Consider the following 15,393-nt stretch of genomic DNA (forward strand, 5'->3'; position numbering starts at 1 on the left):
TTAATCTATTTTTTTTAAATTCATTATTGTTTTTTAGATATTTCCAGTTACATCACCCTAGATTATCTACATTGTGTCCAGCCTCATTGCAACACAATTCCTGGTATGTAGTACACAGTGTAGTACGGGCCCATGATAGATAGATAGATAGATAGATAGATAGATAGATAGATAGATAGATAGATAGATAGATAGATAGATAGATAGATAGATAGATAGAAATGTAAGGCACTATATGATAGATAGATTGAAAGATAGATCATCAATCCAGAGGGAAATTTAAGAATATAAGTACAGCATTATTTCCAGTAAAACTCTCATGCAAATTAATAGATTTTTCTTTTAATTTTGCTTCAAGGGCAACATATGAATTTGGCTTAATAGTACCCTCTAGAGACCACAAATGACAAATGTGCTGCTGGACATGCTTGCTTGCTTATCCCAGTAAACCTTTTGCGTAAAGCAGTTGATAGCCATTTCTCCACACAAAACAAAACACACTATTTTTTTAACCTTCTTCCCCAAAGAAGGACACCTAGGTTACAATGTGATTGCTAGCTTAAGACAAAAGGCCAGGTATGCTACTGTTGCACAGTTAATAAAGACCTGGGTTAATGTTCTGGAGCTGGTTGTATGGAATTCTCACTTTATCTGCATGGGTATTCTGTTAGATATTTAAGTTTCCTCCTTCAGCCCAAACATATTTATAATACTTTAACAGTCAGTCCTGACAGATTGAAATCTGTATAGGGCAGTCTAGAGAAGCTGCTAGAAGAAAACTTTATTACTTTGTTTTCTCCTTGTGTTTATCCCTTATGTAAAAAAAAAGAAGAAGCTTAATTATAAATTTAGCCTCTTCATTATTATTCTGGAATATTATTACTACTAAACTACCCACACTTATTAAAATGTATACATATGCGGTGTAACCACAAGGGGGTACCAGAGAGCCCCAAACTACAGACAGCAAAATACCACACTTTTGTAGAATAAAATAAAGGATTTTTATTGCCCTTATCAGCACCTTTCCAAATCTCCTCTTTGACCAGTGGCTCATGCACAATGAAAATACACAATAAGGCACACAATTCTTCCTCCTTCTCCACCACCTCTGAGTTTGCCCGCTGCCACATATAGAGTCAGAGTCGGACCCGGGAATGCTTCCGTGTCATTCTGTCTCCTCTAGGAATGACTTCCGGGCCATAGACAAAGTAGAATGGTCTTCCCCCGACAGTGCCCTCTATCGATCCCAAGGGACCGATAGAGGGCACTGAGGATTGATAGAGGACTGATAGAGGACTTCCAGACTCCATTTCCCTAGCACCCCTGCAGGTGTCCCGAATGGGTTCTCATATGAGGACCACTGCCACCTAGCGCATGTGGGATGGAACCACTCCCTTGTTCCGGCTTCTGCTGTTCCACCCCTTATTTTATACCGGCCGGGCACAGAATTATCTTTCTGCCCAGCCGGCCCATCCATATAATGTTCCTCCCTGGCCGGGATGCCCATTCTTATCCCACAATGGATGTGGATATTGACATGCATACACATCTGAAGGACACCGCAAAGACTCCTAGGTATGTAATATTCCGCTGGGGTGAGAGGGCACTGCCGATTAACAGGCTCATGTCTTTTTTCTTGTTCAGCCCAAAGAAGACCCATCTTTGAATGCAACTGACCACACCCCTTCTGGCGGGACTGGTATTAAAGTGAGATGCACCCAAACATTGGCATCAGATTTGGACCTGAACCACAGATAAGGAGCTCCCCAGACCCTTGATAGCAATAGTAGTAGAACATCTTGTTATGTGGCAAATAAATGGGATTACCACCTGGGGCCCAAGACTTAGACGATGCCAGTTTATTGTCATTTTACAGTAGGAATATAATGTAAGCATTTTGCGCTTGGGAAAGTTGTTAAATTAAATGGTGTAATGGAATTGGTATGAACTTTTAACAAGACAAAGTTTCTTTGTGGATTGTAATTTCTGCTGTGTAAATAAAATTTAATTTAAAAATAAATAAATAAACAAAATGTATTATTATTATTTTCAAATTGCAACATCTACTGACACACAATGGAATTGCTGGCCTCATATGGCCAAACAACAATGTCAAAATAGTGAAAAGTAATGAAAATTTAAATTTGAAGTACTGCAGCCTGCCATTTGTTGGGGCTCATTCTGTAATTTCAAAGTAAAAGTTACAGTTGCAGTTGTTAAGAACAGATACTTTTTTACAAAAAAGCGAAGATCAACAAATAATACAAATAAAATAAGCATAAATATAAAAGAAGTCATAGGCGATTTTGAAGATCTGTGTAATTAAGTTGATGATGTATACTGGCCACATGATGTCGCCAAAAACAAGAGAAATATTACACTCATGAACAGACAAACAAAATGTCCTGTTATTTTAAAAACAGAACAAAAGTCACATGTAGTACCCGGGAGCCCTTCTGTATTGAAATGAACCAAATTCATACATTCTTCAGAGTCAAAGAAAATTATGAAATGGCATTTTGAGAGAATATGATGATTTACATATAGGACCTGTGTAAGTTACCTGTAAAACTGAAAGTAAAAGGTAATAACTGACATAATGTGAAGAACCTTGGGGTTAAGCAGCGTGTCACTTCTCGCTGTCTCAGAACATCAAGCACTGCACATCTCGAACCACCCTTACTTAAAAGAAGAGGACGACATGCATCAAGACTCTTTGCAGTGTTGGCTCCTCAGTGGTGGAACGAACTTCCTCTTGCTGTACGAACAGCGGAGACCCTCACTGTCTTCAAACGTCGCCTGAAGACACACTTCTTTCAACAGCACTTGGACTAAAGTCCCCATACTTTTTTTTTTTCTACCCTTTTTTTTTTCAAAAAAAAAAAAAAAAATTTTGTACTAACTTACTATTTTCTTCTAGCAGGGTTTTGTATACAACTTGGTCAGCGGTAACTTGTTTAATGACAGTAGATTTAATCCTAGCCTTAAAGACTGAAGAACAGTCGTAGACTACTAAGCACTGTTGTAAGTCGCTCTGGATAAGAGCGTCTGCTAAATGATGTAAATGTAAATGTAAATGTTAATGACACAGTGTTTGAAGAACCTTGGTGGTACTGGCAGTACTACCAGTTTACAAAATTGGTAACTTGGTAGTACCATCAAAGTTGATTAACAAGTTCCTAGACTTGTGATTTTGAACATCCTAAATGGCAGGTAACAACAACAATATTTATTTCTATAGCACATTTTTATACAAATGATGTATATCAAAATATTTTACAAGATGTCAAAGAAAACTGTTGTAAGTCGCTCTGGATAAGAGCGTCTGCTAAATGATGTAAATGTAAATGTAAGTAGAAATATGCAAAGAAAAACAAATTGAAATTAGTAAGAAAAAGAATGCATAAATTGTATACAAAAAAAATAAAGTGCACTTACATAAGATAGGTACTATATATACTGTAATTAAGAGAAATAGAGTCCTTAAATGTTCTGAAGTCTCTAAATGCAACTCTGATGATAAAGTCAGTTAGCCAGGGTGGACAGAAAAAATATAAAATAAAACTCCAGTTAAGCAGGAGAAAAAAACAATCTTTAGGAGTTCAAGGCCAAAAGACCACCATGCCCCCACTGGACATTCTGTACAACATAAATGCTCTTAAGTAGCGCTTTTTTGTTTTTTAAGGCTTTTGTCATTAAGGATTCAACACAGGGTGTATCATGGCAGGTTGGGATATGCACTTTCATTCAAACATCCAAACAGTTGGCTGCACAGGTCATTGATCAGATGGTGGTGGTGCAGAATGTCACCACAGAAGAACCAGAAAAGAAAACAGAGAACAACAACAACATTTATTTATTTAGCACATTTTCATACAAATAGTGCAGCTCAAAGTGCTTTACATGATGAAGAAAGAGAAAAAAGACAAAATAAATAAAAATTAGAATAAGGGAACACTAATTAACATAGGTCCTGCGGTGGGTTGACACCCTGCCCAGGATTGGTTCCTGCCTTGTGCCCTGTGTTGGCTGGGATTGGCTCCAGCAGACCCCCGTGACCCTGTGTTCGGATTCAGCGGGTTAGAAAATGGATGGATGGATGGATAATTAACATAGAAAAAAAAGCAAGGTACGATGGCCAGGGAGGACAGAAAAAACAAAAAAAAAAACTCTAGACGGCTGGAGAAAACAATAAAATCTTCAGGGGTTCCAGCCCCCTCTAGGCATTCTACCTAACATAAATGACCTCAATTAGTCCTCATGGTATTCAGGGTTCTCATGGAAGAAAAGTATTAGAATAAAGATTAATAAAGGCTGCAGGTTCATTGAACAGTATGATAATTGTAGGCATATCTAATTTATTAAGAGAAGAACTAAACTGTAGTTATGAAAAGGCCAAAATAAAAAAGTGGGGTTTTAGGATTTTTTTAAAAATGATCTGCAGTGTTAGCCTGGCATATCTCCATTGGTGAAGTATTACAGAGTTTTGGTACATAACAGCAAAAGGCTGCTTGGCCATTTTTTATGTTTGGCTCTTGGAATAACAAGAAGACCACTATTAGACAATCTAAGGTTAGAGCTTGGAATGTAGGGAGATAAGCACTCCAAAATATAGGAAGGAGCAAGACTATTTAAAGCTTTATATGCTATTAGCAGTATTTTAAAGTCAGAAGTACAAGACAGACATAGGGTCAGAGAGCCCAGCGCATCAGGGTCATCAGGTACTATTAACAGATTTAGCTACGTAAAATCTGCGTAGCTGTGGTAGTTCACCTTGTGTTTTGAAATAATCTAGCATAATGGGAGTAAATAGACTGAAAATAATCGTGGGCCCAGAATAGATCCTTGAAGTACTCCTGTATATACAGTATACTGTAGTTTCATGGATCGCTCAGCTATAATCACTACAACTAACAAAGAACATTCTACTTGTTAACTAAGATTGAAGATCATGAATATAAGCTAATTCATTTATATATATTAAAAATAGCAGTGGCCCTAACACTGACCCCTGTGGAACACCATAACCCTCCGCTTCTTGTGTCTCAGCCAATTCTGCATCCATCTACAAACATAACTCTGAACTCCAACCCCTCAACCTGTCCTTCTTATCAAATGCTTTCTGAAATTCAATATAAATAATATGATGTACTCCACTTTGACCATATCCTGTTGTTGCTACCCTATAGAATTCCAGCATGTTGGTAAAACACAACCTCCCTCTTCTGAACCCATGCTGACTATTCAGAAAAAATTCCTGCACTTGCCATGTGCTGCTCAATCTTATATTTAATAATTCCTTCCATTAATTTTCCTGTGATGCATGTTAAGCTTACTGACCTATACTTGTTTGGCTCTGCCTTCTCACCCTTTTTATATAACAGGATAATATTTGTCATTTTCCAGTCCTTCAGAATCTCCCCAGTGTGCAGTGAATATCTAAAAATGTATGTGTCAAGGGTTTATATATTTACTCTCTAGCCTCCTTAAGAACTAGAGGGTAAATATTATCTGGTCCTGGTGATTTGTTTGATTTCTGCCTATTTAATCTGAGCATACTTCTCCCTCTACAATTTCTAAATCACTTAGAACCTTCTTAGTAGTCCCATTTATTGCTGGGAGGTTATCCACTTCCTCACTTGTGAAGACCTCAGAAAAATGCAAGTTTAGCTCGTTCGCTATTTTACTGTCTGTATCTTTCTTTTAATTACCCTTTAGTATCCCTGATGCACTTCACCTCCTCCTTCACTGTTCTTTTACTGCTAAAATACTGAAAGAATCTCCTTGAGTCATCTTTCACCGTATCTGCTGTATTCCTCTCCAACTGTCTTATAACCTTCTTAATGGTTGCACTCATGCTCTCATATGCCCTACAATTCACTTTGGAGTTATTAGTCTTATACACCTAATACAGCTGTTTTTTTCCTTTACAGCTTCTTTTTTAACTCTGGGGTTTTTTTTTAAATTAACTATTAATTCCAAATGTAGGTATGTACCTGTCCTGCATTACACATATAACATTTTTAAACTTTTTCCACTGCTCCTCAACTGCAACTCCTCTACACTTAAATTCTTATCCTAGTCTATCCTCCTTAGACTTTTCATCATCTGCTCAAAATTTGCTTTACCAAAGTTAAACTTAAGAATTTTAATCATTGCGACCAGACTCTTACAAAATACTATACTATATTATATTATATTATATATTATATTATGGTCACTTGACCCTAGTGGATCAATTGCCTGTACACCATCAATTCTATCCTGATTATTACAAAATTCCAAATCCAGAGAGGCTTCACCCTGAGTTGGTGCTTTAAATACTGAGTTAAAAATACTGTCACTGATTATTTCTAAAAAATCCAGCTCTTGTGCTCTGTCATTTGCAGGGCTATCAAGGATAGTTAAGTCCCCGATGACTATAATATTCCTGTGTAAATTTGCCTTTGGGCCCTGGGACACTGTACTGAAATGAGTAAATCAAAAATGAGAGAATGAATAAGACAGAACTCATAAAATGACAGAAACCAAATGACCCAAATGGAAGACCAAACTGGAGCAAAGGGCACAGCACATAATGCTGAAATATTGGAAAAAACAGTGATAAGGAAACACGATTTTTTTTCTAGACATTTCAAAAACTCTTAAACAATATATTTAATCAAACAAACAAAAAAAAAAAGAAACTGCCTAAAAAGATACAAGTAGATTCTTAAAACTGTATAGGAATAAAATGAATATTACCCTATAAAAAATGCCAATAGAAGATAAATTACATTTATCCTTGTGAAGGATAAATCTAACAAAGTAAAAATGAAAGCATAAGGTAAGATGAAAACATTCCCTCTCTTTCTTCCCCAAGAAATATTCAAACATTTTATACAAGTTACAAAGCCTATAAAAAGTATTCATGCCTTGGAAATATCCACTTTTTTTTGTTAAACAATATTAAGTCACAATAAATCTAATTTGTCTTTTTTGGCACTGGTCAACAGAAAAAGACTCTTTAATGTCAAAATGAAAACAGAAATCTTTAAAGTGGTCTAAATTAATTACAAATATAAAACAAAAAGTAATTGATTGCGTAAGCATCCACCCCTTCACCTAAATCATTACTGGTGCAGCCAAATGGGTTTAGAAATCACTTAATTAGTTCAATGGAGGTCACCTGTCTGGGGTTTCAGATGTTTGTAGTATAAACGCACCTTATCTGAAATATTCAGCTTGGGATGAGTCAGTATGGTGGCCTAATACCTGCACAATGAAAACAAAAGAACACTCCAAGTAACTATATATAAAGGTATTGAAAAGCACAAGTCATGGGATGGAAATGAAAATATGCAAGTCACTGAATATCCATTGGAGTCTAGTTAAATCACTCATTAAGAAATGGAAATAGTGAAGAAGATGAGAGAGGAAGGCCACCAAGAAGCCTTTGAGAACTCTGAAGGAGTTACAAGTTACAGTGGCTGAGATTGGAGAAACAGCTTTTGTTCAGGTGCGTCACCAGTCATAGATCATGAGAAAGCAACAAAGGGAAAGTCACTTTCAAACAAAAAAAAAAAACAAAACAAAATGCACATAACATCTCATCTGGACTTTGACCAAAGACACATGGAAGACTTTGAAGTAACATGGAAAATGGTTGCATTGTCTGAAGATGCAAAACTTTTGCTTTTTGGTCATCAGACTAAATGGCACTTTTGAATGCTACACATTACCAAAAACACACCATCCCCACTGTGAAGCATGGTGCAGGCAGCATCAGGCAATGGGGATGCTTCTCTGCAGGATGCTCATGAAGGCTAATGAGGGAAGAAAATGCAGTAAAATACAGGGAAAGTGTAGAAGAAAACCTGATACTGTCTGCAATAAACCCATACTTTGGGAGAAGATTTGTTTTCTAGCAAGACAATGACCCAGAGCATAAAGCCAAAGCTACACAGGAATGGCTTTGAAAAAGCAATGTTGTCAAATCCAATGAGAATTTGTGGCCCGGCTTGACAAAGGTTTTACACTCACAATCCACATGCAACCTGATAGAATGTGAGCAGTTTTACAAAGAAGAATGCAGGAATAATGACAGCATATACTGTAGATGTGCAAAACTGGTACAGACCTGAGCACACAGACTCAAGGCTGTCATGGCTATCAAAGAGGAAATCTTCTAAATAATGACTTGAAAGAAGTGAATATGTATGCAAGCAATTAAACCAAAACATATTATACAGTAAATGGGGTTGTTGGCTTGGTGGCATAATGATTAGCTCTCCTACCTTAGGCATACAGCACCCTGAGTCCAAGTCCCTCACCTGGCCACTGTTTGTGCAGAGTTTCCACACCTACCCAGTATCTGCTAGGGTTATCCTTCAACATAATCAAAAATGTGTTTAACTAGAAATGTTAAACTGTCCAAATATGCACGTTAGTCAGTGGCAAGTCATTACAATATAAAAAAGAGAAACAAAATGATGGTAACAGTGAAAAAAAAGCAATTCAAAATATTATTAACTTGATAAATTGATTAGACTACAAGGTCTATCCCGCTGTGATATGCTAACACAATTAAATGCCTTTAGTTTTCAGGACAGAAAGGAACCTAATCCAGGTGGTAAAAATTCTAAGAAGCATTAATAAAGTTGATCTGTCATATTTTTTTCAACTAAGTAGTCAATAACATACTCAAGGAAAGTGATGGAAATTAAGGGGATGTCAATTTAAGATGGGAACCAGGAAGCATTCTATCACAGAAAAAATTGTAGTGATGCAGAACAAACTACTGAGTCAGTGACTTGAAGAATGAACAGAACAGAATTGTTTGAAAAAATGAGAAATTTTAAAACATAACTGGATGAATTATAAGGACAACTATTAGCTAACAGAATTAGCATGATGGGATAAATTGTCTCCTTTCATCTTTCTTATATCTAGGATATAATTATAGACAAGATAAAACTCATTATGTAGTTAGTAATGAGTAAAGTGTGTCTTTGCATTTTACCTGAGAACTTCTCATTGCACTCTGCTCCTGCAGTCAGTGAAGAGTGCTATGCAAAATTAAACTGAATTCAATTGAAATAGGAATAAATGGACATGAAGTACTGAGTAGACTGTAACAAGTCTATAATATGATGCTACTTTAATGAATTATATGAGACAAGAGTTATGGTGAAAGGCTCTGTGTATATAACAGTGTGCCCTGTATAAATATATGTGTGTCCTAGTTAATTTGGTAGGCTGTAAAGTGAGGTAATCCAGTAAAGAAGAAGGAGATCTTTTGCATTTTTTAACATAAATACTGTAATGGTATCATTCTCTTTTAAAATTGGTAAGGTGATCAGGGCATACTAGGTACAATCATATAGATGTGTAAAGTAGTTGTAATCAAACCTCGTCCCATAAAGCCACAATGCCTACAAGTTGTCATTCCAACCAATTTCTTATTTAGATGCCTATCCTTACTGATAGCATGTCATGGCATTGTATTTAGTGTTGTTCTCCTCTCATATTGTTTTGCTATAATTTCTCTCCTTTCTAAAAATCGGAGGAATCAAAGATATATTCAGAGAACTGAAGTAGAGTAGAATAACAGGAGTTCATCTGCATTGCTAAAGTAACGCAGATGAAATCCTGTTTGTGAGTAGTATGATGTTGATGAAAGCACATTTCTTTTTTACAAAATCAGTATTATGTATCCTTACATCAATTTTCTATCCAGTTCAGACATAGGCATAAGGATCTTATGGCCATCTCAATAGCACATGGTGCTAAGAAAGAACTAACTGTGAATGGGGTTACCACAAGGAACACTCATCTGATTACAATGACAGAAAACTTTGCTGTAAAAAGTGGTGCAGTCCGTTGGATGAGATGCAAAACTGTGGTCCTCATTTTCTGTGGTCATAAAAGATCTCTGGGCATCCAAAAGAGTAGAGCGTCCCCCAATGTCCTAGCTAAATTTCACCCATGGCCATGTCCATTCTGATCTCCATAATCATAACTGTCTCTCTTCACCTCTTCATCACCTAATAGTTAATGTGTGTTGAACTTACTGGTGTAAGAATGGCTGCCACCACATCATCCAGGTGGATGCTACATATTGGTGGTGGTTGTTGGAGAAAACGTCTTAGTAACCATTTTGCATATTGTTCACTTCGGCTCACAAGGTTTTTCTGTATTAAATAAGCAAATATTGTTTAAGAGATGCAATATGTCATTAAAATGAAACCATAAGATCATGAATATTATATAACAAAGGTGCTTTATACTGACTTTTGTTTATCTGTGTTCTCTAGGAAGCAGTCTCTGACCTTGAGTCTCAGTAAAAAGAATATATTTCATTCGTTATGTTTACATCATGCTTCTATATCGTTTTAAGTAAATGTACTTGTGTATACACAAGATAATCTTGTATATTTATATCTATAAAGCCTTTGTCTGAACAAAGAATTATTAGCATATCTGTGATTACAGGGCAGGAAACGCATCTTGCTTGGTATGTTTCAAATGCACATTTAATAAATTTCTTAATAAATACATTTCTTCTGTATTGTGACTAGTAGCTTATTATTAAGGAGTTGACTATTAAAAGGGAGATAACTGAAAAGTTGGCATCTTATTATGTAAAATCGAGAATTTTATTATTAAAGATATTAAATAATCAGGTGCTATGGCAAAGGGCTGGCCGTCCGTAGCCACACAAGATCAGCCATAAACACTTTGCATTACAACAGGACTGCTAAGTATAAAGGGATCACAAACAAGAAAATGAATAACTAACAATTTTGCTTTTCCGGCAATAATTAAATTTAAACATCAAAATAGTACACTCGCGCTCTGGTATTGCAGTACCTTAAGTTTAAATTAGAAACCACTAGAGTTTCCACGCGAGAGGAAAAATTAGGAACTCGCGAGATGAGAGTTTAGAGCGCGAAATCGCGGATGGCTGATTTGCACGTGCGCTACAGTGCTCTGTTCGTCCTTCGACTCAAAACAGACACGTGAATAAGGCAGTGGAACACCCAGGGTTGATTTTATGCAGATTAGTTGGCCGCAATGATTTCTGGGTGACACTAATAGCAATATATATATAAGCTTTTCGCATTTAGATTTCTATTTCGTTCGCTTTGAGTATGTTTTTTAAATAGTACCTTGTATATTTAATATTCTTGTGCTTTTGTAATTTTTCTTTGGGGGTTAAAACGAGATACCATATTTTACATGTTAACTTTCAATGATCAGACGCGCTGATACGACGTTAATATGGTATCGTCAGTGAGGTATATCCTTACCTGTTCTTCCAGAAATGGAAAAACAGAAAATGATGAATGGGTGCATATGATTCTATGATTAGAATTGCCTGGTTCTTGAGGACACAACACCCTCGAGTAACTCATTCTGATTTTCGCTGGCGGTCATTTATTTTTGTAATAAAAATAGAATTGATTTTACGAACTTTTATCAGAAGTGGATTTTGTTTTAAAATGCTGTTATACATCTAGTACTTTATATTAAGTACGCATGTATGAATATGGTAAGTGTGCGAATTTAAAAAATATGCACATTTACTTGTAATATTCCTACAAAATATAAATGGCATATTTTAAATTTGACTTTGGAGCGCCATCTGTTGGAACGGATTTATATTTCCTTACAATTTTTTACTTGCAGCATGAGGTGCTTTCGGCATTTTTTTTTTGTAAAAGGCACTATCGGCTCAAAGCATTTGACTTCCGCTTTAGCTCACTACACACATTTTAAGTCACACAGATCTCCATAATATTGGAACGTCGTGTTCTCTGCCCCTATCCTTTCCATAGTCACAAATGCAGCAGTAAGGCATGGGATCACGTCCCACACCGCCGACTAATATACCCAGTGCTGTAAAGAATAGGAAAATTAGCAGGGCTTCAGCTGAAACCAACGACCCCCACACACGAAACGCTTTAGTTTGAGTACCGTTAAAAGTCCTCCGCGCTTGAGCAATCCTACAGACACTAGTAAGACTAGAGACTAGTAATTTGCCCAAACAGATGTTACGATTGCAGTTATCAACGATGCTGTCTACATAAATACGTCTATAGTAAAACGGTTCCGTTCTATAAACCAGTTCATTGCAATCGGTTATTACGCATGGTAACTGGTGCGCATGCGCAGACATGTACTGCGTTCTCTTCTGCAGCAGATAGAGACTGGCATTCTGTTGGTCGGGGGCTTCTTTCTTCCCCTGTTCACAGTATTATTTTGCTTGCGTGTCAAACTCGGATCCTGGAGGGCTGCAGTGGCTGTCAAAATCTTGATTTGTAATTAGTCTTATTAATGGGCCTTTTGCCTTCAATTTGAATCAATGTGGTTTTTAAATTTCAGAATAATTAACTGTTTCTCCTAGCAGACTCAAAAAAAAAAACCGTTAAGTGAGCTAAAAGGCTAAAGCAGAGGCTTTTATTCCCTAGAGGGCTACCATCTTCTTTATACTCTTATTCTGCCAAAACTAGACATTTCCAAAACTGTTGGTTTTCTTTTTTTAATGAGAGCATCATCAATGTGTTTTGTGGAGCACAGTAGAAAAATATTTCTCAACCTTCCAATTTTTCTCCTCAAATATATTACTGAAATAGATATTATATGATGGATATATAGCTGCAAATGGGGTCAGATTTACTAGTCATATGTTGTCTCACGTTGCGTCTCACTATTATTTGGCTGTTGGCTAAGTTAAAAAGAAGCAACTAGTTGTTCAGAGGGCGGCACGGTGGCGCAGTGGGTAGCGCTGCTGCCTCGCAGCTGGGAGACCTGGGGACCTGGGTTCGCTTCCCGGGTCCTCCCTGCGTGGAGTTTGCATGTTCTCCCTGTGTCTGCGTGGGTTTCCTCCGGGGGCTCCGGTTTCCTCCCACAGTCCAAAGACATGCAGGTTAGGTGGATTGGCAATTCTAAATTGGCCCTAGTGTGTGCTTGGTGTGTGGGTGTGTTTGTGTGTGTCCTGCGGTGGGTTGGCACCCTGCCCGGGATTGGTTCCTGCCTTGTGCCCTGTTTTGGCTGGGATTGGCTCCAGCAGACCCCCGTGACCCTGTGTTCGGATTCAGCGGGTTGGAAAATGGATGGATGAATGGATAGTTGTTCAGAATCTTAAAAGGCAAGTCAATTAAAATGAAGGCAAAAAAGTCTGTTCCATTAGCACCAGTAGTTGGGTTCTCATTAAGAAAGTGGCTGGAATGAAAACCTGCAGGCCCTCCAGGATCTGATTTTGAAATCCCTGTTACTGAGAAATCTGGATTACTGGAAAATTCTAAATGAATTTCTGCATAATAATTTTATCAAAGCGGATTTCAGACTTGAGAGCAGAGTGGCCAAGATTCCTTGTGGTGGGGTTCACATTTTAGATTCTAAATGTATACTTTGAGAACTAGTTTTACATAAAGTGCTATAGATACAGAAGACTGTCAGTTTGGATAAACACCCGTTTTTACAAATATTTTTTGAAAGACTAGCAGAGTAGAAAAAACTATTCCAGGCCACACATTTTCACACATTTCAGAATCAACAGGCATGTCTTTGGTCTTTGAGAAAATTGGATTATCTGGAGAAATCCCAGGCTTTCAATGTAAGAACATGAAAGCTCCACATTGAAATTACCCTAAGTGGAACTCAAATTAGGGTCTCTCTGAGATATCAACCAGTTTAATTTAGGATCACTCATTTACAATGGTTCCTGATTTTTGAAGAGAAGTCCCCCTCCTCCCTGGCCAGCTGATCACAGCATATGTTTTTAAATTGGACTGTGACCATTGTCATTGTAACTGTAAGGAGACTTAAAAACTGCCCTATCACTCAAAAAAGGATTTTTGGGATATGTCACTATTTCTATTAACTATTAGCTAACTAGGCTTTATGTGTCCATTTCTAGTACAGCTTCAATTTGTATTAACATTATTTCAGACTACTTCAAACTAGAACATAGTACTAGACAAGGATGCCCCCTATAATCAATCTCCCTGCTCTTTGGAGACGCTATTGAGCGACTGTTCACTTTCAAAATGCATCTGAGAGAAAAATCAGAGAAGGACCTGAACAGAAAATATCACTATATGTAGATGATATGGTACTGTATATATCAGACCCAAAAAGTTCTGTGCTAGCAGTCCTAACAGCACTAGCAGAATTTCAAAAGATATCTGGACTCACAATCAATTTAAATGAAAGTGTGCTTTTTCTGGTGAACTCTCTAGCACACAACATTAGATTGGACACCTTCCCATTTATCATTGCAGATCAGGTTAAATACCTAAGGGTAAACATCACAAGTAAATATAAAACTCTTTTTCAAAAAATCTAGGGGGTTCCGTTCCCTGCTTGCTTCGCTCGCTCACCTCTGGGTTCGGTTAACCGGATATACAATTTAAAGAGATTGTTATTTTCATTTCATTCATTTTTTATTTCTTGATATTTGCCAGTAATAAAGCTAAGGTGAATGAGTTATTCCAGGGGGCACACTACACGCCAGCCCCTTTGCATCTCTGCCTCTCTCGTTGTGAAGAGGGGGGCTGAACACATGCTAAGGAGACGCGGTTGCTCCTCTGAAACCCCCTCTTAAATGGTGATACAATGGGAAACAGATACATTTTTTTAATCTCCTTTATGCTCAATCAGTTGTCTTGCTGCTGCTGCTTGTGCCGTGCTGCGTAATCTGCATGTTGCGCAGTGCATCGAACATTTAAAAGCCTGTACAGCAGCTGTTCTTTTGTCTCACTTCCTTGTCTCGCGGGACATTAAAGTATCTCTGAGAAAATCACGTCTCGACCCAAGATTTTTTTATTGTAATAGAGAGATGGTGCTGTTTGTATGGATAAACTTAAACTACACGTGCATAGATGGTCTACCCTCAATCTCATTTTGGCAGGGAGAATCAGCACTGTCAAGCTGAATTTCCTTTGCAAGTTTATTTTTCTATTTCAAAGCATCCCCATATACAGTACATTAACAAATCTTTTTTTTAAGAAATTAGATTCAGTCATAACCTCATTTATTTCAAATTTGAAACATCCATACATCTAAAGGGTGACCCTACAATGACCTAAAGCAGAAGGTGGTCTGGCACTACCTTTCAATTTTATTATACAACTAGCAAAATACCCGCGCTTCGCAGTGGAGAAGTAGTGTGTTAAAGAGGTTATGTAAACATATATATACATATACATATATACGTATATATACATATCTACATATACATATATATACATATATACATAGTGCGTTGTAACACGGGCTGTGATTGTTACATGGGAGGGAGACGACAAATCACAGCTTCCCGCTTTCTAATCGGGCCTGTGATTGGTGCTTTGACGGATGCCCAGATCCCACAGTATCTCCCCTTAGGAGTGGTGTTAGACAAGT

General features: G+C 37.3%; 1 non-coding gene across 1 annotated transcript; it reads left to right on the forward strand.

The window, feature by feature from the left end:
- The first annotated feature begins 11,271 nt into the window (after window positions 1-11,271).
- On the forward strand, window positions 11,272-11,405 carry LOC114649751 (U8 small nucleolar RNA). Its single transcript, XR_003715898.1, has one exon. It is a non-coding gene; the product is annotated as a U8 small nucleolar RNA (small nucleolar RNA).
- Window positions 11,406-15,393: the final 3,988 nt, after the last annotated feature.

Source organism: Erpetoichthys calabaricus, chromosome 3 (genome assembly GCF_900747795.2).
Source record: "Erpetoichthys calabaricus chromosome 3, fErpCal1.3, whole genome shotgun sequence".
NCBI classification, from domain to species: Eukaryota; Metazoa; Chordata; class Cladistia; order Polypteriformes; family Polypteridae; genus Erpetoichthys; species Erpetoichthys calabaricus.